Below are 24,088 nucleotides of genomic sequence, written 5' to 3'. Positions count from 1 at the left end.
AGGTGAGACAGATGCAGAAAAGGTAATATTTAATGCAGGAGGGTCTGTAGTAAGTGAGTTGTACTCTGCTGCAGGTGTAGAATACAATGTATTATGCAAAAATAAAAATATATAAATGTAAAATGATACCTCTTAGTTTATGAGTTCATCTGAGATTAGAAACTGACCATTCTTGAATCACGCATTCAGGAGGGTCTGCACATAACATTACTATTTATGATTTTTATTCTTTCTTGCCTGCTTATTATTATTATTATTATTATTATTATTATTATTAATGTTGATGAGTAGAAAAGATAATTTACAACTGTATTACTTTAAGCACATGAATTGATGCAAAAGACTTCTAGAGCCATTCATCTTCAATCAAACCTATGAAATGCTGCAGATTGCTCAATTTATTTCATTTATATTCTCCACTTTTCAGTGACAATGCAAAATATGTTCTCTGTTGCTATCCCTACAAAAAAGACGGGGATGTCCTAAATTAAGTCCAGGGCATGGCCATCAAGATGGTCAAAGATCAGAGGGAATGATGTATGAGGAAAGGCTGAGAACTGCATTCATTCACTCTTAAAGAAGAGACGATTGAGTATCTTGCGCTTTTCAGTTGTGTAATGGGAGGATAGACAGGGTGGAAGTCAGCTCTTCTCAGGGGAGTGCTACAACAGGTGGGGAGTCAATCGTCACTAACTGCAACAAGAGAAATTCTAACTAGATAGCTATAGTGGTCATTGTTAGTAAAAATAACACTTGGTGCAATTCAGGGGTAAAAGTAAATTACTAGATATTAAAATTATTCCATATTTTGATGGTTAAACTCTGTTGAAAGCCAGTTTGGCCACAAAGAACTTAAAGTTACACTTAAACACTGATTTTCATATTTGTTTTCTTGACACCATTGTAGTTGTGGTCTAGGAATCCAGTGGAGAGTAAGAAAAATAACAACTGTTTTTTATTAAGAGCAAGAGATTAAATCAATTCATTGGACCTGAAATTGCATGAGTAGGTGAGGCAATATTCCAGTTCATCTTAGTTCCAAAATACGCCTTCTCACACTGAAGCTCCACAGCAGGATATGAAATCACAAACATCACATCATCAGAACAAATGCTCATTGCAAGATCATGAAAGCAGGACACCATAAATCAACAGCTCCTGAGAGCTGCTGGGTTTGGACTTTTCTAAAGACAAATGAAATTTTTTATGGCTTGTCATTGTAAAATGAACTCAAAATAAAGAAAACTAAAATATAGCCATGCAGAAACTGTAATTTAATAAGTAGAGTTGGCTAAAAAACAAAAAGTCCCCCCCCAAATGCTCCTGCAAATGGGCCTCGATTCAATAAAATACTGAATCATCAGATTAACTTTAAGTGTAATTGCATCTGAATTCTACAAAGAATTTTAGAACTTGATTAAACTTAAGTAACTATGTATGTTGCTGTAGTCAAGACACCAAGTGTTTAATTAATCCACTTCAGCCTCAGTCACATTTCTCTGTGTGCTTCTTGCAATGTACATTCACACAAGGGTATCTCTAGCCACACAAATTACCTAAAAAGGCTTCCATAATTACAGAAGTGAATATTTGTATCAACTATACCTTACATATTTTAATAAAGGTGGATATATTTATGCAGCACACTTAGGATAATAAAAAAATGCAATGCCTCCCAGCAGCCTAATAGCAACAGATCTTAATTTCAAGTAAAACTGATTAATATAGAAAAAATAATAAAAGTACTTCATTACTTAAACATTAAAGTGTGTTTGAGAAATCTGTGATGTGCTGTTGGTTATCCATCAGCATAAAACAGAGACTAATGTAAGCAGAAGGTATTCTGCAGTGAAACAATTTGCTCTGCTCTTGCCATCATTTATTTCTGCCAACATGACTGGTTGCTTGGCATCACTTCATGTTGTATAGATTCTAAGTGGAAGGTGCCAAACTCTTCTTATTTTAGCATTATTAGTGTTATTACTGTTCTTCTTTTGTTGTTTATGGCTTTGTTGTTGGTTTCAAACCACTTGATGCTGGGTGTGGTAAGCAGAAGCCCTCACCCTGGGAAAGAGAGTTCTCCACATCCCTGCAGTTTTCAGAAGTGGTTGTTATTCCTTTTCCCCTGGTCGCATGAGGACCATTCTGCTGCCTGAGCACTCGCGATCACTATGCACTGCACCGGGAGAGTATCCTGGACAATCCAATTCCTGCTTGGCTCCAGTTCATCGCTTGTTGTTGTTTGTGTTGCTTAGGGTACCAAGTAATTTCTGCTGCTGCTTCTCCTTGCCTGTGCTTCTCTCAGTTCTGCTACTACCCCCTGCTGTAATCTTGTACATATAAACTGAATGAATTGTTCTTAGACGAGCCAAATGAGCATGCTGGCAAGCATACAGGGCACTATTTCCATAGAAACATCCTCTGTAAACTGAAACCACCTAAACAGCACCAACAAAATCTTTGCACCTATTCTGACACATAGACTCGATTATTGGCAGAGAGACACAAGCAAAGGAAAAGTCCTTGGGATAATGGATTTTGGATTAAATAGATCCATCTTCAGAGTGTCAGTTTTCTCAGCTGGTAATGAATCCTCAAATCCCAAAGAGTTTATCTGAAAATGTACAGTTGGAAAGGAGAGAACATGAGAACATAGGCAGCTTTGCATGGTTGTTTATTTCTAATTCACATGAATATTTTTATATGGGTAGGTGCCCCTGAAACTTACCATTCAATTTCAAATGTCCTGCTTAATTTTAAACAGTCTGAATAAAACAAACAAACAAACAAACAAACAAACAAATAAAGCATAGCCAACAAATTGGCCCTGATTTCATTGGAATCTGTCAATATATACTGGGTGAAGTTCAGGGTTTAGATTTCTTAGCTGTTTCTTATTATCACATCTATGAATAGACGGTGGAGTAGCTCAGCTCTCCAGAAACCTAAGGATAATGAATAGTGTTTCTGTGGGATATAATCTCTCTCTGAGTTTTCAAGTGTAGAAAAGGATCACTGCACCTTTTTTTTTTTTTTTTTTTTTTTTTTTTTTTAAAGAACGTGGAGGGTTCTTATTCTTGGTTTTGTATGTAGGGAAAACACATCAAAAGAAATGTCTGTTGATACTAATGGAAAAATTCTCACTGATTTCAGTATTCAGCAGGTAACCTTTAAGATATCTGTATACTTTCATGAGATTACTACAAAAAAAAGAAAAGGATGAATTGGTCCTCATTTTTTCCCATTTGAAAAGTGGCAATAAAGCATCTTTTTTTTTTTTTTTTTTTTTCTCAATAGTTCACATTAAGCTAGAATCAAAGAAATAACTACAGCATTACAAAGCCATTTGTACAAATTATACTCTAACAGATTGGGGGGGGGGGGGGGGGGTCAGGCTGTTTTAGTTAAAAAGATACCTACAGCTGCATTCTAGGGAAAGTTCCAAGAAATGCCTTTTGCTTGGTCATAATCAGAGAGAAAAGCTATCAACCAGAATGGATAAATTTAAATTGTGCTAGTCTTCTCCCAGTAACTTGTTTCATTATTTCTTTCTTTAGCTTCTTCAAGTTAACTCTCCACAGTTGAGAAAAAGGTCGAGTAGAGAATCATTAGCTTCACATGCTTGTAGATAACATGCATCACTTCAGTTTTACAAGATATTCATGACTGAAACCAGATTGTGATTTCTGAATATTCCGCAAAACCAAAACAACAAAACAAGCCAAAACAAACCAGCCAAACAAAAAATCCTACAAAGCTTTGTTTGCACATTCCTTCTGGATCCATTTTCTTTCCATCATTGTATTTTTCTTCTTTTTCTGTAAAACTCTGTTTTAGGACTTCTCAGGTTGATATTTCAAACAAAGATTAGGTGATTGTACCTGAATTTAGAGAAAATGTTACAAAAAACACATTTCCTCATCTTTTAGGATAATTTCTTTTTTGTACAAGTCTGCATAATATTTATTGGCTGGATGACTGCACTCAAGCTTTCTGTGTAGTCATTTTCTATCATTTCACTCAAAACTGTCTCTTCTCTAAGCTAAACAGCTCCATCTCCTCAGTCTCTCCTCACAGTGCATGTGCTTGAGCACCCTGAGCATGAACTCACTTCTGTTTATCAATGTCTTTCCTGGCCAGGGAGGCCCCAACTGGATGCACTCATCTAGATAGTGGTCTAATCACTTCCTTGAATGTGTCCAGAGCTGTGATGTCAATGGGTGTTGCTGCCTGCTAACCATCTATGTGTGTGGGTACGGTCTCTGAAGATTAGTTTTTCTGCTTGACTTTGGAAGTCATGATCAGCTACAATGTTTTTGAATGCATGTACAGTTTTAATGATACTGCATTCCTAATGAAGGACTGAATCTATAGTTTATTTGTAGTTTTTATCAGTAACCACTAAAGCCCATATTTAGTTCCCCCAAGGCTATATAGCTAAAATATTTAGTCATGTTACAACACTTTTTGTTACAATGCAAGCAAGCTACACTAGGTGGGACAGCCAATTCCACCAAAACGGGCTGAACTTTACATAGCTAAACCTAGTAGCAGTATCCTGTTAACTTAACTCCTGTAAAGAAACTTGGTATGTTCACCCCTTCAAGATTTTCCTCTACCACTATGATTGCCATTTTTCTCCTGTTTCACAACTTCAACTGAAAGTTCCACATTCCAATTTACATTTCCAAAAAAATTTCAATGTACAGTTGTTTACTCCATCACAGGGACAAAAACAGAGAGGACTCATTACTTTGGATGACAACAATTTTTAAAAATTTTATTTTTATTATTATTATTATTTATTTATTTTTATTTTCTGGAATAGCACTTCATGTCCTGCTAGTCCTGATCTGGCTTCAGAAAAGAGAGGCCATTTACTATCTACCACCAAAAAGAAAACTACACCAAGTAAAATACCAAACTGTAGTGTTGACTTTGGTTTTAGAATTGTGGGGAAGACTCAGTGTTGGGTCTGTTCTCCTGGTTGGAATGTGTCTGAATGTGCCAGAGAGAATGGGCTCTCTTTCAATTAAGGTTTCCAGATTGGTTGAGCAGGATTCAGACGCACAGCAAAAAGAGGTACTTTGAAACAGTGACTGGATGAGCTAAGCTGGAAAGACAATATAGACAGGTAAGAGATGCGGCAGGTGTTTTACATTTCTCATTAGAGATGGCTACAGATCTAGACAAGTAGAACATTAACAGCCTGGGGGAAGGTAGGTGGGATGAATAGGAAAACCCTGTTCAGGCAGCTGCATTTGAGAACTGCATGTATTCTTAGTAGTATTATGAGAAAGAAAGGATGGGTCATTTCCTCCACTTTACAGACTGAGATGATGGTCTCCAATGAACCAAGATTAAAATTTCTTATGGAGAACTGAGAGATCAATGTTCTTGACTATTGGAGTAAATGAAAAGATAACCCATGCTCTAGATCTTGTTCCATTTTAGGAACTGTTATATTTTTAAAGATCTATGACCGGGGAGGCTTTTTTTAGAGGTTATTAGACAGGCTAACATACTTTTCATGGAAAATCTTAAAAGTATTTATAACTCATGATGAAAAAGTAGATATGCCAGAAAATTCTCAGAGAACACATTCATAACTCAGAGCAAGAGCTGTAATTTTGGGGGCATATACTGCACTTTTATGCTCCTTGAGAAGATTTAGTTTTTGCTATGAACACAAATCTCAGTTCAGCCTTAACAGTGAAGCCTCATTTCACTGCCATAATGAAGATCAGCCTTGAATTGCTCTTACTCCTTGAAGACTTGAGAACTGGTGTAATAACACTGTCTTCTAATTTATGGAGTGATCACACTGAAATGTTTAAACAAATAATATCACTAACACAAAAGAAAAGGTCATTTCTGATGTAACTATGTTGATTTCTGTAGATTCTTTTCTCCTTAGTATTGCTAAACAACAGAAGATTTAGTGTAGTTTTTTTCCCTGTGCATATTGACATTATCCCGCTTAATTCCATCAACCTACCTTCAAAACTCATTTTAGCTCCAAAATAACACATCTTTAAGTGCAGAAGTTTATATATCACTTTCCCCATGCAATTTGGATTTTACTGTTTTCAGATGCACAATACTCGTATTGTGCAACACAAAATACAGAAACATACAGTGGCATTGACTTTTACTCATCATCTGTCTCTTTAAATGTCATCATGAGAACACAGTTGTTTAATGGAAGGTAAAATGTTTAAAATTAGATGCTAGAGCGTTCATAACTCCTTTAAGATGAACCACCAATGAAAATCAAATGGAAAACATGAATGTGAAGAACAGCAGGGGTTGATAGATGGCAGGAGTTTATGACAAAAATAATATAAAATTAAAAGATTTAGAGTCATGAGGAACTGCTAAATAAAGGTAGGCACTGGATTGCTGTGGTACAAATAGTTACAGATGCAGTGCAGTACTATGCAAAATATAGTCTATACTATTGCTGTTTGTCAGTTTATAAAATTCCATACCCCATTTCTCGGTTTAAAAAAGAGGCATGGTCAGTCAACATAAGGAAACATAACTCTGGCCTGTAATGATAAAAAGAATGGGATTTGCTTCTCCCTACCCCTTCACCCAACTAATAGCCCTCACCTCCTTCCTCTCCTAATGTAAAACCAGATTTGCTCTGTTCAGACCATCCGTCTTACCCCTGGAACTGAGGAGATGGGTAGGCTATATGGATACAGATAGATATAGACAGACGATATAGATAGGTGATATAGGTAAGTGGTACATATAGATTTAGACGATATAGATAGAGATTAGGGTTAAAGACAGAACTCTTCCCAGTCCACATGTCCCTGCTTCCACTGCCTGTGCATTTCCTTCTTGTGCCTCAATTTGCCCAGCAGGACCTTGCTCAGCCATCTAGATTTTCTGTCCTCCCTGCTCACTTTCTTACACAAGGGGATGGAGAGTTCTTGTGCTCAAAGGAAAACAACCTTAAAGAGTTGCCATCTCTGTTCAGCTCCTTTGTCCCTAAGAGTGGTGTTCCAGGGGATCTCATCTACTAGGTCTTTAAATAGCTTGAAGTTCTCTTTTCAGAAGTTCAGGGTCCTGACTTTGCTCTTCGTCAATATTCCTTTGCCATATCCCACAAACTCAACCAGGGTGTGGTCACTGCAGCCCAGGCTGCCTCCAATTTTCATCTCTTCAATGAGTTCATCTGCATTGGTGAGCACCATGTCCAGTAACAGCTCTCCTCTGGTTGGTTTGTCTAATACCTGGACCAGGAAGTTATCCTTGATGCGCTCCAGGACTCTCCTGGATTGCTCCCAGCCTGCTGGGTGCCTTTTCCAGCAGACATGCAGGTGGCTGACTTCCCCCATCAGGATGAGAGCATGCGAGTGTGGTGCTTCTTGTAGCTGAAGCAAGGAGGCCTCATCAACAGGCTCCCCCGATCAGGCGGCCTGCAATAGGCCCTGGCCACAAGGTGTCTTTAATTGATCTGGTCCTTAAGTTTCACCCACAAGCTCTCAACCTGTTTATGGCTGTTTCTCAGAGGCAGCTCTTCGCAATCAATCCCTTCCTTAACACAGAAGGCAACACCTCCCCCACTCCTTAGAGGGCAATGTCCCCTCCCCAGACAGAGAGAGAGAGAGAGAGAGGAAAGTTAAGGCAGTTACAGCTTTTTCAGCCATGAAATGGTACTAGTTATGAATTAGACAGTGCTCGAGAGGGATGAGAGTCAATCCCAAATTATTAATATAGTATTGTTATTGCTACTAATGTTAGTATGTAATCTAAAGATATTTATTCAATCAGCTAGATCTAGAGAAAATATATTTTTGTTCTGAATCTTTCTAGATAACTAAAACATAGCTTTATATATTTCTAAGCTAACTGTGTTCCTGTTCTAATCACTGCAGGATACATCTGGTTTACTCATTACTGTGCAGAGAGGAACCGTGTTATTGTACCAGACAGTAACCTGAGGCTATCTATAATCATCATTTTCACTTTTCTCTTACTTTAATGAATGTGTCTCCATTACTGCTTCTACTACAAGAGAAGTAGCTTTCCTCAGCACTTGAATTATATCAGTTTTGATGGCATAAGGGACACAGCTTAGAAATTTCAGAAAACCAGATGAAAATTTTTCAGTAGAAATTATTTCTGATGAAAAACATGCTTGCTTTTTTGTTTGTTTGTTTTAAGGAAACATGCAATATTAGCCAATGTTTGTTGATAAGAACTTTGAGTATGTGTCACCTGGAACATCTTATTGAAATATTGCATTCAGATAAGCAACAAAGCTTTGATTTTGTTCTGACCTTTAAATTGTATCTGTATTTTAATTTTAATATTAAAGCTATATATTCTGTTCAGTGTATTATGTACATTACATATAATAACTGAGTTATTAAAATGTAATATACTACAGTGCTTCAACATGGTCAATTTAAAATGTATTAACAAGGGAATTAATGTCACATGAAGTTGATGCTATCAAAATGAAACACTTCAGTGATTTTGAAGCAAACTTTTGTTTCTGGGGAAACACATATATTTCACTTTTTATTTCAGATTGAAATGAAAACCAGCTTTGAAATATTGAAATTTCCCATGGGGATAGAAATTTATTTTTTCTGACCAGTTCTTGCTGTCAAATAGATTAGCCCTTTGAGTATCATTGTTACAGACGTTCACACCTATATGCATATATGGATTTAGAAAAGATATACCATAATTCAGTGTATTACTAATAGGTATAGAAATCCTGAATACTGCAGTTGTAATTCTGTTTTCTTACTGATTTGCCATACAGCTTTCTATAAATGTATTAATTGTTCTGTTTCATTTCCCCCAAATACTGTCGGGAGAATATATCATATTTATATTTACTGGCTATTATAAAGGTTAAATAGCTTACCTTTTTGCAGTGTCATTTGAAGGAGTGAGATATTACGGTCTGGTGAAGATCATTATGATAACTAAATCTGATCTGGAAATCACTGAGTTATGTTGAACTAAAACACATAGTTTTGGAAAATCTGTGTTAAGGACATAAGGATTCACAGTTCTTACTAAGTTATTGTGATTAAGTAGTATAGTGATTGTAAAAAAAGTGCTTTGGTCTTATTTCACACACGCTAGAGGAATGACCCATGTACCAATACATGCAATTTCTGTACTCTGGTCCTCTAATGCAATGCATTTAGAAGAAGGCTATGGAGAGCAATAGGAAATTATACAATTGTTTCTTTTAGTTCAATAGCCTCTCTTCTGTAACACCAGACATGTCACATTAATATGCAATGAAAGAACAATTATTAAAAGACGTGTATTAACACATTTTTTCCCTAATGACATTCACTTAGGATCTGGCTTATACCATGAAGCAGATGAGTTTATATCCCCTGCAAATATTTTAATATAACTATCCAAAGTGACAGTGAATATTTTTATTATCCATACAAATGACCCATCATTTCTTAAATCCTGTTAAGCTTTTGGCCTCAGTGATATCCTGTGGCCATGAGCTACAGAAGCTAAGCATAAGCCATGTGAAAAAAATGTTTACTTTTATTCATTTTAATTATACTTTCTTTCAACTCCATCAAATGTTCATCAATACAAAAAGGGATACAACTTGAATTACCCCTTTATGCCAGTAGCACTTGCAGTTCCTCTTCGGTGTTCTCTCTTCTGTAGAACTGGTTTGGGAAAAAAATCTGACCCCTAAATTTTTCTAGAACAAAACTCCAGCAGCAGATTTCCAAAGTTCTGAGATGTCTCCTGTATTTCCACCCCTCCCACCCCCCTTCTACTTCTGGTTTCCATTTAGAAGAAGAATTGTTGAAATACCACAAGGACGGCTGTTTTCACTGCCATGACAGGAAGCAGAAGTGTTGGAAATGTCACAAGAAAGCCTGTTCTTACATGATATCCAGCCACACAGAGCAGACTCAAGAAGTTACTCTGCATAGTGCAGATGCAGTTCAGATATACATCTAAACCCTGGGATACTTACACAAGCTGAATCTGAACACTGACTCTTCTCAGGCCTATCTGCCACAGATACTGATACTATATAAAATCTAAAGAAAACCAACTATCATGCCAATTGACATGGAAGCTTTGCTCCTTCTTCCCTCTACTCCTGGATTTATTCTTCCTCTACATCATTGTTCATCAGAAGTACGTCCAAAAGACCACAGGTGTTGTTATGATCTGTACAGGGTGACTGGCCGTATTCAGCTTCTCAGGCTTGCACTTGTACATGCCCAGACTGGTCTCATGTGGGAAGCCAGAGTTCCTCCAGAAGCTCAGTTTTCATATCCCCTTCTGCATTCTCTTTCCTAAGCCCATCAAATTGTCCCAGGGGGAGCATGCAGGAATAGTTTGCCTGAATCCCATTGGTCCTGACAAATGTGGGAAGGGAGGGAGAGGAAAGAAGCGAGGAATGTGAGTACCCTTGCAGGCCACAGCTGCCACCAGGAAGGAAGAAATGCAGTAACTTGGTCTTTCTCGACAGAAAGACACAGGAACGGAGGATGCTGAGAAAGTTCATTTTCTGGTCTCGTCTTGCAGCACTGCTTCAGGTGCATTGTCCTTTACCTGGGACCCAACAGGCAGTGATGTGTTAGCTATACATACTTTCGAGAGGGCGATATACACACCCACTACTCCTTTTCCTAGTGCTTTGGTGTTAACGGTAGGCTATCGCCACCAGGAGAAAATGTCTACACAGTACACACCCAACAGAAAATGATGCATTAGCTCTTAATAAACACTTTTTTTTCTTTATATGGAATGGACTTTTTCTCCTGGTGGTGAAAGCTCACCACTGACACTGAAGCTGCAGGAGAAGGAATAATGTAGGAGCGTATAAGGAAATTCTGGAAATTATGCATAACTATCAAGTAAAGAACTAAACTATGAGAACCTTTTCAGCTGGGGACATTGCCAAGCCAAAATGGAGTGTTAAAACTCCAGAACAGCTGCTATATGGGCAAGGAAACATACATGGAGTGCAAGCTCTCTTTCTGTACAATGGGGAGCCTGGAGAGAGGTTCTCTCCTCTCTTTCGTCTCTCAGCCCTGTTTTAATCCCAGCTCAGGATGATAGGACAGAGCTTCATCATCATGGGCCAGGTCCTCAGCACACTGGCAATTTTCCAGTGGCTTCACTGGGCCCCTAGTACAGAACAGTGTATCTGAACAGAAGAATCCATGTTTGAAGGGCTCTGTGCTTTCTCCAGATGTGTCTTGACATTCGTATTTCCCATAGATCTACGGCCAGACATCTGACTTTAAGCATATATCTCCTTGGGATTCAGACTCTAATAATGATGGACAAGCAGGTTTATGTAAAAGAAGAATCAGTGCAGGCCCTAGCATAAAACTTGAACTGAACTGTGTTTGGGGTTAAAAAAAGTTTTCAACTTATTTTCTCTTTTAAGTTGTTTACATGTGTGTATCCTCTGCTGTTCTTCATCCCAGTCTAGACAAAATAAGGAAATACTGATTTACCATGAGAAAGACTGTGCTTATGCCATTTCTAGCACAGATGGAATTAGGAAGCACTAGAGAGCTCACAAGGGAAGAACTTCTCAAGAGCTCCTAAGTTATTTACCATTTACTCAAGTGTTCAGGTTTACTGAACTCCAGTGAAGTTGGTGGAACTGCAGCAGAGGTTGAATAAACCTGTAAGCCTTTCTTAGTTGGTCAGGGCTACCACATGTTTATCACAAATATATTTCTGGCCTCCAAAGAAAGCTCCTAATACACTTTGATGAGACTGGGCTTTGGAAGTCAGTGCTAAAGGCTGACTCTGTGTGTGAGTTTCTGTGTGTAATATTTTTCAAATCTGGGTACCGTATTGGTTTTATATACAGGAATCAGACTTTTGCAGAGCCTTTTTAATTCTTATGAAAACTTAGGAGTTAAAAGTAGTTTTGTTTCTTGGGAGTTAAAAATACTCTGAACTGAAATAACGCATCCTATTAAACTACTAAGACTGATTTCATTTTTTTGTTTTGTTTCATTGCATTAGAAGAATCAAGATGATGCAGTCCACATGGAATGCAAACCATGCCACTGAATGGCAAATTATATGGAAATATGCCTTTCATCTTAATTATAGGCTGGACAGGGGAATGTAGTATATTCTCTCATACGTACGAGCCGAAGGAAACTTTCCCAGGGTATTTTTCTTTTACATTTCTGACTCTTATTTGGTTGAAAACTTATCAAACCATGTGATCCAGTTCTGTCTGACTTTCCATGATAAGGCTGAAAGTATGTAGGAAATGTTTTCACAGCACTGCCAGAAAAGGTCTAACATGCACTGGGATATTAAAGTCACAGATTGCTATTTCTTCATAACCCTTTAAAACACAGTCACATTATTGAAATGATGGCTTTATTTTTAGATAGTCAGGAAATTCTAGGGGAAAAAAAAAAAAAAAGACAGACATCTTGTCTTCTAACCGAATGCTTCATATCTTCATGTTTCTTCCCTGATGCTTTGGACATTTCAGTAGTCTTATGCTATAACCTGAATTTATTTTTATTTTTTATTTTTATTTATTTCTATTTTTGTTTTGAAGCAAAAACAAAGCAAGGGCTTTTATCTTTTGAACAGGGTCCAAATCCTACTCAAAACAAGTGTAAATGTAGTCCTGAAATCATCTGCCTCTCTTCAAGTTACCCAAGAGATGAGGAATTACTACTCTTTTACCTGAAAGGACTGCTCTTTTGACCCATGGTCATTCTCATTACAGAGGCAGTCAGATAAGATCTGATTTCACTGAAAAATGTTACAAGAAGTGGTAGGCACTGTCAAGTACATTCCACTGGCATGCAAAAACTTTTAAGTGATGTTACAGTTTTCAAAGTACTTAAAGGGACTGATATTATTCCAAAATACATTTGCACATTAGAAGTAAAGTATACACCAATGGTCTTTACATACCAACACTTCCAGGATCATTTAGCCCTAACAAAGTGGATTCCCATTCAAGCAACTAAACCTCGTGCTCTCAGCAGTTCTTCATAGTTGCTCTCACTCACCTTATCTGGATTTAAGCCCTTTTGAAAATTTTACCTTCTCAAATTTTAATTTTTCAGAGGTGAATCTGTGAAATATGAAAATAAGAACCATATTCATATTTTTACCTTGTGATGGTTGTATAGCCTTTGGAACTCATGCACAGAGGACTTCAGTTTGTCCCTGTGGTCAAAAGTTGCTGGAAATTAAGAAATGTTAAGAGAACTAACAAGTACAAATAATCTGGCAGAGGTCTCCTGAAAATAAATATTTGGAGTGGAATATAATACTAGCACTAGAAGTAGAGCAGAATAGAAGGAACAGTGCAATTGAATTTGTCTTTGGATCATTTGAGATGATCTGAGCCTGCAGGTGATAAATGTAGTTCAATATTAGCACACCTTAAGTAATTTGTCTGCAGTCAACAAAATGATGCAAGAAGTATTGTATGTGCTGAATTAAATAGCCATCCAGCACCATTCTCTGGAAAAAGACCTGGGAGTTACTATGGAAAAAAAAAAAAAAAATTGAAGCCAGCTGCACAACTGTGCTAAAAAGAAGACAACAAGAAAATAGAAAGGTGAAAAATGCAAACAAAATGCCAGTTTGTAGTAGCCAAAGTATAAGAGGGCAAAAAGGCAGAAAATGTGTTTTCTGTGTTCACCATTTGCAAAAGACTGTACAAAGTGCCGGTGACTGTACTGTAGGAAAATACTATTGTCAAGGATGGAGGGGAATGCTGAGAGCAGCTCAGGAGAAGGCAGGGAAGAGATAGGGTTATAGAGTTCATTTGGGAGAGAGGAACTACCAAGTGGCCTAACAAAAGAGATGCATGTGAGGAAAGGGAGTCACTGAATAGTTGGAAACATAAAATATTTTCTTGTAAGGAGCTCCAAAATTACTCATGTAACCTTAACATTGCAATGTGAGAGTGAAATAATGAAATCAAGCAGAGTAATAATAGAAAAGAAACTTCAGTTTTCAAAGCTCAGGTCCTCAACTCTGCTGAAATCAGTGAGATGAGACAGAATTACACCAGCTGAAGGTGGAGCTTATCCAATCAACTGCAAAAGAAGAGCATAAATCAGTGATGAAATGAGTTTATGTTTCGTATTAACCACACAGAGGAGTTCTGAGGAAGAAAACAACCGATTCACCTCCATTAGTGGGCAGACAGCTGCTGTTTGCCTGTTTGTCTTCAGTTAGAGTCTCTGGTGTATGTTCCTGCTCTGTTTAGGAAGATTCCTTCTGAGACACTCATTTCTTGCAAACCAGCATTCTTCCATTGGAAGGTCATTTCCCTGAGATAATCTTGTTCCTTTATGTCTTGCCATTGTCTTTTTCAACTCACCCTTCTAAAATGTGTTTACTTTGAGGAGACTGCCCTGCAAAGAGCCAGTACTAATTTGGGATGCTTCTGAGAGATACCTGTACGTTGCATGAAACTATAAGCTGAGTCAATGTTTCACACTCTTCCCTCAAAGCACTAACTCACTGCAGTGCTTTGAACTGTAATTTAAAATTATTTGGAGTCTAATTGCTCTGTAAGGGAGAACAGACTACCCTGGGAACCCATGTGGCAAGACTGCACAAATAAGTGACATTTCCAAGCTTTTCGCTACCATCTCATTTTCATATCATCTCAAGTCAACAGCTGAATATGCAGGTCCCTCATGCTCAAAGTTCAAGGAAATGGAGCAGACCTATTAAAGAAAATAAATGAGTCTGAAACCAAGCAATAATAATAAAAATCCATGTTATTAAAATAAAAGCCATAGGAATTGGGAAGGAAGTAATTAGAAAGTGTTTTAATATTTTACCTCAACTATTAGGATTATATTAACAGGGCTGGGGTTTTCTGTTTGAAAGCAGGCTCTGCTAGGAGAGTAAAAACTCTCAGCTGTGTGATTGCAAATCATCTGAGAAGACGTTCCTCAGCTCAGCAATGAATAGTGTTTGGTGATGCAATCAGTGAACACGGCTGGAATTTCGAGGTGTAATAATGCATGGCGAACCCACAGGGTCAACCCATCTGTGGAAAGGAAGGAAAACATATTGTTGATTCAGGGATGTGGTTAGCACTTAAGGTAAAGACTGACCGACAGTGATTTATAGCTTCAAATTCCTTTTCACACTTGTGTGAGAACCTGAACCAAACAAAATACAGACGTTTAATATTGTACAGGATATAGATTTTTTCAAGGAGTGCTTGCATATTAGGTATCAGAGTTACACACAAGTGAATGACGCTACAGCATAAATATTTAACATAAACTAACAGCCTCTGTAGGGGACGTAGGATACCAGTGTGGGAAAAAAACACAACTGCATGTTAAAAGGTCCCAGATCCACCACAAACCTTCCTCGTGCAATTGGAAAGTCACTTGCACCCTGAACCAGGAAGCTATTTGAACATAGCTGTGATCTTAATTTCATGAGAGTCCCTGATGTCTCCATTATCTTGTTCTTATAGTTGAAGTTACAAGGGCATTTGAGCTGTAAATCCTGTATATTTCATTTTTACTGCTTGCAAAAGTAAGATGTTTATTCCTCTAACAGCATGTACATGCAGGTATGTACAGCACAGATAAAGACAAAAACAGAAAGAAAAGGTTTTCAAATTTTGTCCAAACTTAGATAGAAGCAAAAGAGAATATGGTGGGCTTAAGACTGAAAATTATTTTTAACAAGTACTCCTGAAAAGTTTAAGTAATTCAGACTTGGTAGCTCACTTCACTTTTTTTGGTTTTAGGTGTTTTTCAGTTGTGTCAGAGTTCTATGACATCCAAAACTACAATCTTCTTACTGATGCTAATATATATATATAGGCTTCAGGTATCTAAACTCCTAAACATATAGGACACTGTCAATTATTTCTTTTTCTGTTTTCTACTGTACTCTCCAGATAAAATTTATTTGTGTGTATGCTTTATTTTAGATACAAAAACTGTGTCTTTGCCCTTTTTTTTCCCTCTGAAACAAATATAGAGAAGCATGTATAAAAGAAAGAAATACTTTTCCTTGCCTCCTCCTTACAGTTCCCAGACTAAAATTCTGCCAAAGCAGCATTACTTTAGAAAACCCTTGAAGAGAAGAGTAGAGTAGAAAACATTATGCATGTGCTGTTGAAAGCCATGCAGATACTTTGATGGTAAGTAGAGTAGTAAAATGAATGCAGACAATAACAGAATATTCTCTGTTCAGCTCAGGTTAGGTTTCATCCTGTGCTATTGCACTAAATAAACATTTGGGGCTTCTTTCTCTTCTTCTGTTAGGTGTTTGAGTCTCTTCTGGAGTACCTTGAGGGAATGACAAGAATTTTGTTCTACTTTCAGTTTTGAAGATCTTGTCCAACTCAGAACAACACCGAATAGTGCCTAGCATTTATTTCCTAAGAATAGACATAAAAGAGGATTCCCTTTTCAAGTTCAATCCACTCTGTAAATCCCTCAAGAATCTTTTGATTCAGCCAACATTATCCTCTGGCCTTTCATGGCTCAGAGAGCTTGCAGAGGCTATCCAGCCAGTCTGTGGTTGTGCTTTCAAGAATGATCAGTGTTGTCATTTATTAATCACATGGAAGCTATGCTTTAGAGGCCCAGGCATGGAGGAAAACCCTTCTGTACAAAACTAATAATAATAAAAAATGCCACAAAGACATTACAAAGCAGCAGCTGCCTCCTCAGTAAAGCATCCTTGCTGGAGACAGCTTGGATTAGTCCCTACATTCCCACACCTCTGTGTCTGGGTCAGCAGCACCATTCACTCTCCATGGAAAGTTTTGCTTTGCACTGAGCCAAGAGTTAGTTGTGCCAAAAAAGGTATGATAAATGTCTGTTGCCTCCAAGCAAAATATGGAAAACAGCTTTTTTTCTCTGACTTTTTGTTTGTTTGTTTGTCAGTTTGTTGTTCTCATAGTGAAAGTCTCTCACTATTTTACTGAGGACATTATAAGCCACTTTGACCCTACCATTTAAGCTATTTCTAAGCTTCTCTCCTAGTCCCATTTGGGGCATCACCTTTGATGACCAGACGAATGAAAGAGATGTCTAAACTTTCAGAATAAAATTCTGGTAGTCATCAGAGCTTCTTCATCAGGTTCCTTCTGCGCCGGCTGAACTGGACACCCAGGAGGAAGAATGGGGCTTGGTGGGGTGGGGGGAGGCCCCATGCTGGTGGCATCTCCTCTCACCTGTCCCTCTGTGTCCCCAGACAAAGTGCTCCCAGGCAACCATCACCAGCTCCTTGCTGGTTCTGGGGCCACTGGGCACTGACATTAATATTATTCTCCATGTTCCTCCTCTGCTTCCCTATTCTGATCCTGTACCCCCTCCCAGCCATTCCCTTTTGTATTAGTGTGCTCTACAGTTAGCTGTTTTTCTCTACATGGTTGTTTTTCCTCCAGAACTTTCCCTTCCTTGGAAGGCCAAAACGTCTTCCTAAGGTTGAACTAATGCCTTTTCTGAAAAGAATTACAAAAGAAGTAACTGATTTTTCAGTTTCTGACCTTTCTGTCACGGTTGGTAGCCATCAATTAAGCAAATTATATCTGAAAAAGGGGAAATTTTGTTCTCCTCACTCTCTCCTTCGCTTGGTGTGAAAGCAGAAAGGGCTTATCTTTGTGCTTTAAGATGGATAGTGAATGACTGGCTAGATGAGAGGAGACATTTACATACCTTTTCCTAGATTCTCATTGTCATGATGCTGAAGATTTCAGAAGACTTTTTTAACACATAAACCCATAGCCTGAAATTCAGATGAGAAAGAGCACTAAGTTATTAATGTCTCACTCCAAAGAAAAGAAAAAAAAAAAACACCAAACAACAACACAAAACTGTTAATGAACAACTGTTGCTGCAGGAATAGGACTATAAAATATGATTTAGTGACAACAGTGATAATTTCCAAAAATACACAGCCTGGGTAAAGTGGCATTCCCTTGAAGGTGCAAATTTACAGGTCATCAGCTAGGAAAGAGTAAAACACAGTTGGGATGTTTTTAGTCCTCTTACAAATGGACATTTGGTATTCTTCAAACAAATGTGTATTTGTGCCAAAGAGCTGCTGTTGAAAGATGCACCAATGTTACTCACATCTGTTGTTTTGGTAACCACTCCATTCGGCAAAAATGAGATTTCCTCTACTTAGTCTAAATCTACTATTCTTTTATAAAGCAAGTACTTATGTGGGCTTATCTGAAACTTGAATATGGGAATGCCCCCAGAATTGCAAGGGAATAATAAAGCAGGAACTTAAGCTTATATATATGGAGACTTATGCTGCTGCTAGCCACAATACCATGACAGTACTTGCCATATGTCACAGCAGGTGAACATCATAAATTTAGCACTAAAACAGTGGATTTCATCACTCAAAAAACTATCATTCTAATGCTTTGTGAAATGCTTACAAGTATTTCCTGTCTCTTTTCAAATCGACCTTTCCTCCTTCCTATTTCTAAATCTTTGTTCCTCCCAAGTGTTTCTCCCATACTTTTTGTAATGACTCCATTGTATTGTCATTATGTTTCTGTCCCTTTCCTTTTGCTCACCCCACACTTAAAAAAAAGCAAAGTCCATTCAAACTTCAAGAACTTGACAAATTTAAATGAAGAATAACCTGAACAACATTTGCTAGCAGACATGCTGCAAGATCTTTTGTCTCTAAGTTGTAACAAGTTTTAGAGACTGTACTTACAGTATTTTTGCTTTTTGCTGTTGATGTTTATTTGCAGAACCACTAGTTATCATTACAAAGAGATGTCAGCCAGAATTAGAGCATCACTGAGCTATACACTGCTAATACCTGTTGTCAGAAATTAGGATTGACTCCAAATAACTGCTGTGTGGAAACTTGGAAACATTAGTATTCCTTTGTACGTACAGGAAAAAGTAGCACTGGGAGAGTTATCCCGCCTGTGAGACAGCTGACCTAGTCTAGACATTGAGAAGAGCAGCTTACCCACAGTCATGAAGGCAGTCTGGGGCAGAGATGGGACTGAATCCAGTTTGCCTGAGCTGCAAGACCTTTAAGAAACATATAGAGGATTTTCAATGCACCAGTAACAGTTAATGAGCTTTTGTCACAAAACTACTCAGTATGGCACTCAATTAGAAACAGTAGTATCAAAGGTTTTATTATTGAGAAATTAAATGCAGATGTAACAAGACAACCCTCTAGCACTGGAAAATAAAACTAGATTTGCTAAGTTTTAAAATTACTGGGCTAGTGGTGACAGGATATTGATGTGAAGGACTTTGAAAATGTAGGAGCTCAACACACTGCAGTCAGAACTGCCCAGAACAAAGTGGTATCTATTGTTTGTGGGAAAAGTTGACTTGAGTTTTTTTTACAGATAGATGAATAGGGTGATGATAATCCGCAAACATTTAGGGAGCAAAGAGGACAGTAAGGAATATTTCTAGATCAGTGAACATGCCAGTATCACAAAACTACAAAACATCTGTTTGACAAATTTTCAGAATCTAACAAAGTCAACACTTTGTAAGGACCTAATTCAGTGTTTAACAATGTCATAAGATGCTTTCCTTTAAAATATAACAGTGGAGTGTACTTTTCCCTGAAAAGTGCTAATTGCATTGATGGACATCTGAAAAACCCTGCAGGGCTCTTCTCTGACCGACACCCTGGGAAAATGCACCTCTTCTCTATACACCATCTATACACATCACTGATGCCAGAGATAACAAAGGAATTGTGTGCTCTGCTTCCTTGTACATGTCTAATGTGCTTTTTTTAGACTGATTACCAGAATCTCCTTAAATGCAGTTGAGCTCATTCAAGGGAGGCCTTGAGTTCCTAGGCTTTGATGTCAGTGTACAAGCACTGAGGATGCCGTGCTGGCCCATGAGTCATTTTCATGCTGTATGCTCTCACAGCGTACTCAGGCCTGCTGCTGAGCTGAGGAATGGTCTCCTCTGTTATCAGCCATTTCCAAGAATGTGGATGCAGTAATTGCTCCACTCTTTAAGCCTCTAGGGCTTTCTGAGTATGGCATTCTTTCAAGCTGCAGCCAGAACAAATTAACCCAGAGACACAGAACTCAAAATTAAAATAACGATTAAAAAATAGAAAAAAAATCTTCATTTGCTCTGGTAACAGAAGAAGCTGAAAATGTTCAGGTGTTGGCAGTCATATGTATATTTTAGCCAGGAAATCAGCAAGCATACCCTTGAATACTAAAAGTATGCCCAAGTGACACAACCAGAAGGTAGAGGCACAGTTAAGGCTGATGCTGGATAATGGGCTAACCAAGGGAGAGCGGCAAGGCAGCATCAGGCAAACTGTGCCACCCCCTTATTTCTGTAAGCAGGAGAAAGCTGTATCCCCTATGTTTCCCTTCAAGTCATATACTGGGGCTGGCCACAGCCCCACCCCCTCCAAAGCAAGCAGATGCTGAGATCAGTGCTTCCGTGGGCAGCAGAAGCAAAACTGATAGCCTTTTGGCTGTGAAAGGCAGTGTGAGCCTTTCACCCACAGATGTGTTTTCTCTGGCCCTCCTGTGCCACCCTCTGCAGTACAGGATTGCAAAGTTCTTTTTCTTCAGTAAATTCCAGCATCTCTTATGTGTTTACATTGGGGAATGCAGGAAAAGTGAGCGTATGTTTTAAATGAAATGTAACTACTGTCAGAAGCTACTGGGAAAAAATGGAGCTACCACCCAGCTAGATCTGTGGGTTGTTTTTTTTATAATTCAATAGAAAAATGAGACAGCAACTCACACATGCTACATCCATCACACTTCAAAGAACAGTGCATATAAAAACATATTTGTGGTGTTGTTCAGCATGCTGAACAAGCTTCATGCAACAACCTGTATCTTCCATCTGTCTGTAATTTCCAGTGGCTCCACTAACTTGCTGCATGAAAAAACATCAACATTAATATGAGTTTGTATCAGCAGTACTTGTCAGAAAATGTTCCCCTACCTTCCCATGCCATGCACCATCTCACAGAAACACACATGGCATTTTATTGAAAATGCTTTGGGTTTTCAGCCAGAAGCTGGAATTTACCATGGAAAGCAGACAATCCATGAAAGAAAAAAATGTTTAGCTGAAAACCTAGTTTTCCTTCCAAAACATATTATACAGCAGTGTTTCAGCCAGCTGTGCCTGGAATACTGCTCACACAGAGGTCCACAGAGATACACACAGTGGCACCAAACCAGAAGATGGACTTAGAAGTTCTGCAAGCTCAGAGCCCACAGGATTATCTCATTTTATAATGGGATAACACTACCACCTTTGTAAGCATGAAGAAAAAGGTGTGGTTTGTGGTAGAGTAAAGAAAGGAGAGATCATGGTATGTCGTAAGTGTAATTCGGACACTGACAATCCCTTAGCTAGTGAAACCTTTGTTAAGAATAAGGTAAACTTGCTTGTGTGGAACATCACATTTGCGTAGTAAGACTGCTAGTGCCTGAACAAACCCATTATGTAGGTCTCTCTATACAATACCACAGCCATTTCATATATCTAAAAATCTCTCTACCTTTCCCTGGGTAATTCTTTCTTATGTTGCAGAAACAGTTACTCCTGTTAAGCTTCATCCACACTTTTCTAAAAGCTCCTGCTTTCCAGAACCAGGGATGAGATGGATGAAAAAAATGAAATCTCATGTATTCAACAAGGCTATTTGAAAAAAAAAATGAAGTTATACTTCTAATTTTATTCCTAGTTATAAAGTGGTTAATATAAAAAAGCTGTAAAACTTCATAAAAATGTGTGAATACATATTTGAGGAGAGATGTTTTCTCCCAGACTTTCTTTCCCTTGCTCTAAAGCCATCAGCATGTAAAGCAACTAAAATTTCACCGTTTCCATTTCTAAAACTTGATTCTCTTCATACGTACTTGTACATAGATTTAGGGAACTTATTGCAGTATTTTTTGTTTAGGTCATCCTGACACTGCCTAACCTGAAGAATCTGAACTAAGTAACCTGAATTTTTAAAAGTACACAAACTTTGGCTCTGTTTAGTTAATGATAAAAATGTTGGTTGGCTTAATTAGAACCAGGAGTTCACTCTTTTTTGCTGGCTACAATCCCTTGTAACCATGCACAAGGTGCACCTCTCCTCCTAGGATGCATTTCTATATTAAGGGCTTGATGCAGAGCACACTTTAGTCATTCTCAGTCTTTCCATTAACTTCAGAAAGCTTCAGGCCCTTAACGCCAACACAAATTTCCTGTAGGATTTTGGAAAAGCTCCCACCCGAATGCTTGCATGTTCCTTCCTCATTTTCATCCTGCGTGCAACCACAATAGAGCAATTAAACCAGTTCAAAGGTTTTTGTTTGTTTGTTTTTTCATTCTGTCCTTCTCCAAAGGAAAGGCTCAAGAGAACTTCTAGGCTCGTAACCCCTGGGTTCGGTCTCTGCTGGGTGGGAATGTTTTATATCCAAAAATGACATTTGTAGTTGCATGTGCATCAAGGAAGGAGATGAGTCCCCTGTTATGCTTAATGGAAGAGATGAAAGAAGGCTCTTGTAAATGTATCTTGCACCTCATGCATGTCTAAGAAGGTTCCATATAAACGGAACCGTAACTTTTGCGCTTGATGGCACTTGAGCACATTATAAACAGCAACAGGTGGGAGACATGTTTGAACAATTGAACAGGCTGTAATAACCATGGGTAGGAGGTCTATTATGTTTCTAATGCAAATTCCACATGCATATTTGGTTATTTCAAACAGGTTGTGCTTTCTGACTGGATTAGGGGGCTGTTAGACAGGCTAGACAATGCAAGCCTATGGTTTTAGAAAGAGTGAGTAAGATGGATTTTGTTTAAGCAATTTCAGGGAGGAGAAGTAAGGTGGAAGAAGTGCCAGCCACAAAGCCATTTTGTTCAGCTGAGTGATGATGGGCAGCTAAAATGTTCACACTTTGTATTTCACACAGGGTTAATGCTACTCTGAATAGCTATTTCCCCCCAGGATTGCATAGCACTGCAGAATGTAAAAGGAAAACTAAGTTTAGAATTAGGATATACAAGGGAAAAAATGCAGATAGGTTTTTGGCAATGGCTTGTGTATGAAATCCAAGCCAAGAGCGCTTTGCATTTTCTAAAGATACTTGGAAGTGAATTGAAATTACAGAAATGCCTACCTCTGGGAACCAGAGAACAGGGCATAGGAATCTGGAGAACTGGAAAAAAAAAATGAAAGAGCACAGCCAAAAACTTCATGTGGCTCAGCACTTCGTGGTATAATGTTGCTCAGCAGGACAAGAATCACAGTCCCTGCACCACAGATCTCATTCTGAGTCAGAGAGAAAGGTTATTGTCTGTACTGCCTTTTCATGAATATGAGCAAGACAATGAAGGGAAGTCATTTTAGTTTTTGAGGTTAACAATAACTGATTAACTTCAATGTTTGATTTCTGAATTAAAAATACATTCTAAGGAAAGTCCTCATGAACTAGAGTCTGTAACATTCTCATTCCTTTAATGTCAATCAACACCACATCATGCATAAAATGAAATCCTATTTTCTGGAAGATCTGCATGGAGGTAAGTAAAGGACATATTAAACTACTGTTCCTAGTTATCCACAAAAGCTCAGCTGTGCTAAATGATACCAACTTATATTTTAGAGGGGCACAGAGAAACAAATTGCTCCACAGACTCTTTACCCTTGGACAAAACCAATGTGAATCTGTGTTGTATTTTTGCTCTGAAGAAATCTCAATATGCTCGAACTGGAATTTGCAGTTAGTTTCCAAACAGATAGAGTAGGTCAAAAATCAACACTGAAAACGCAGGAAAATCTCAATGTTGTTTTTAGATTTCAAGATTTAAAAGAATTTTTTTTTCTTTTTTTAAAAGATTGGTTAAGTGTAACTTCAGGTGTTATTTTATGACCTTCCTCCCCGACCAGTATTACAGTATTGACAGTATTACATTTATTCTTCAGTTATCCAAAGCAAAGTTTTTGTAAATCAGCCATTATTTTTGTGATCACTCAGAAAATAACACCAAATTTTCAGGTTTATTTAAAACCTATAAATAAATAAATAAATAAATAAAACCTAAAATAAAAAGCTATT

At 38.0% G+C, this 24,088-nt stretch overlaps 1 long non-coding RNA gene across 1 annotated transcript; it reads right to left on the bottom strand.

Annotated features, from left to right (window-relative positions):
• Positions 1 to 921: 921 nt before the first annotated feature.
• LOC121068506 lies at positions 922 to 9,829 on the bottom strand. Its single transcript, XR_005818914.1, has 3 exons — positions 9,614 to 9,829; positions 8,897 to 8,993; positions 922 to 2,614 (listed from the first exon to the last, which is right to left on the bottom strand). It is a non-coding gene; the product is annotated as an uncharacterized LOC121068506 (long non-coding RNA).
• Positions 9,830 to 24,088: the final 14,259 nt, after the last annotated feature.

This window comes from Cygnus olor, chromosome 3 (assembly GCF_009769625.2).
Source record: "Cygnus olor isolate bCygOlo1 chromosome 3, bCygOlo1.pri.v2, whole genome shotgun sequence".
Classification (NCBI taxonomy): domain Eukaryota; kingdom Metazoa; phylum Chordata; class Aves; order Anseriformes; family Anatidae; genus Cygnus; species Cygnus olor.
The sequence above is the reverse complement of the archived record's forward strand: the minus strand, read 5'-3'. Positions and strand labels throughout refer to the sequence as shown.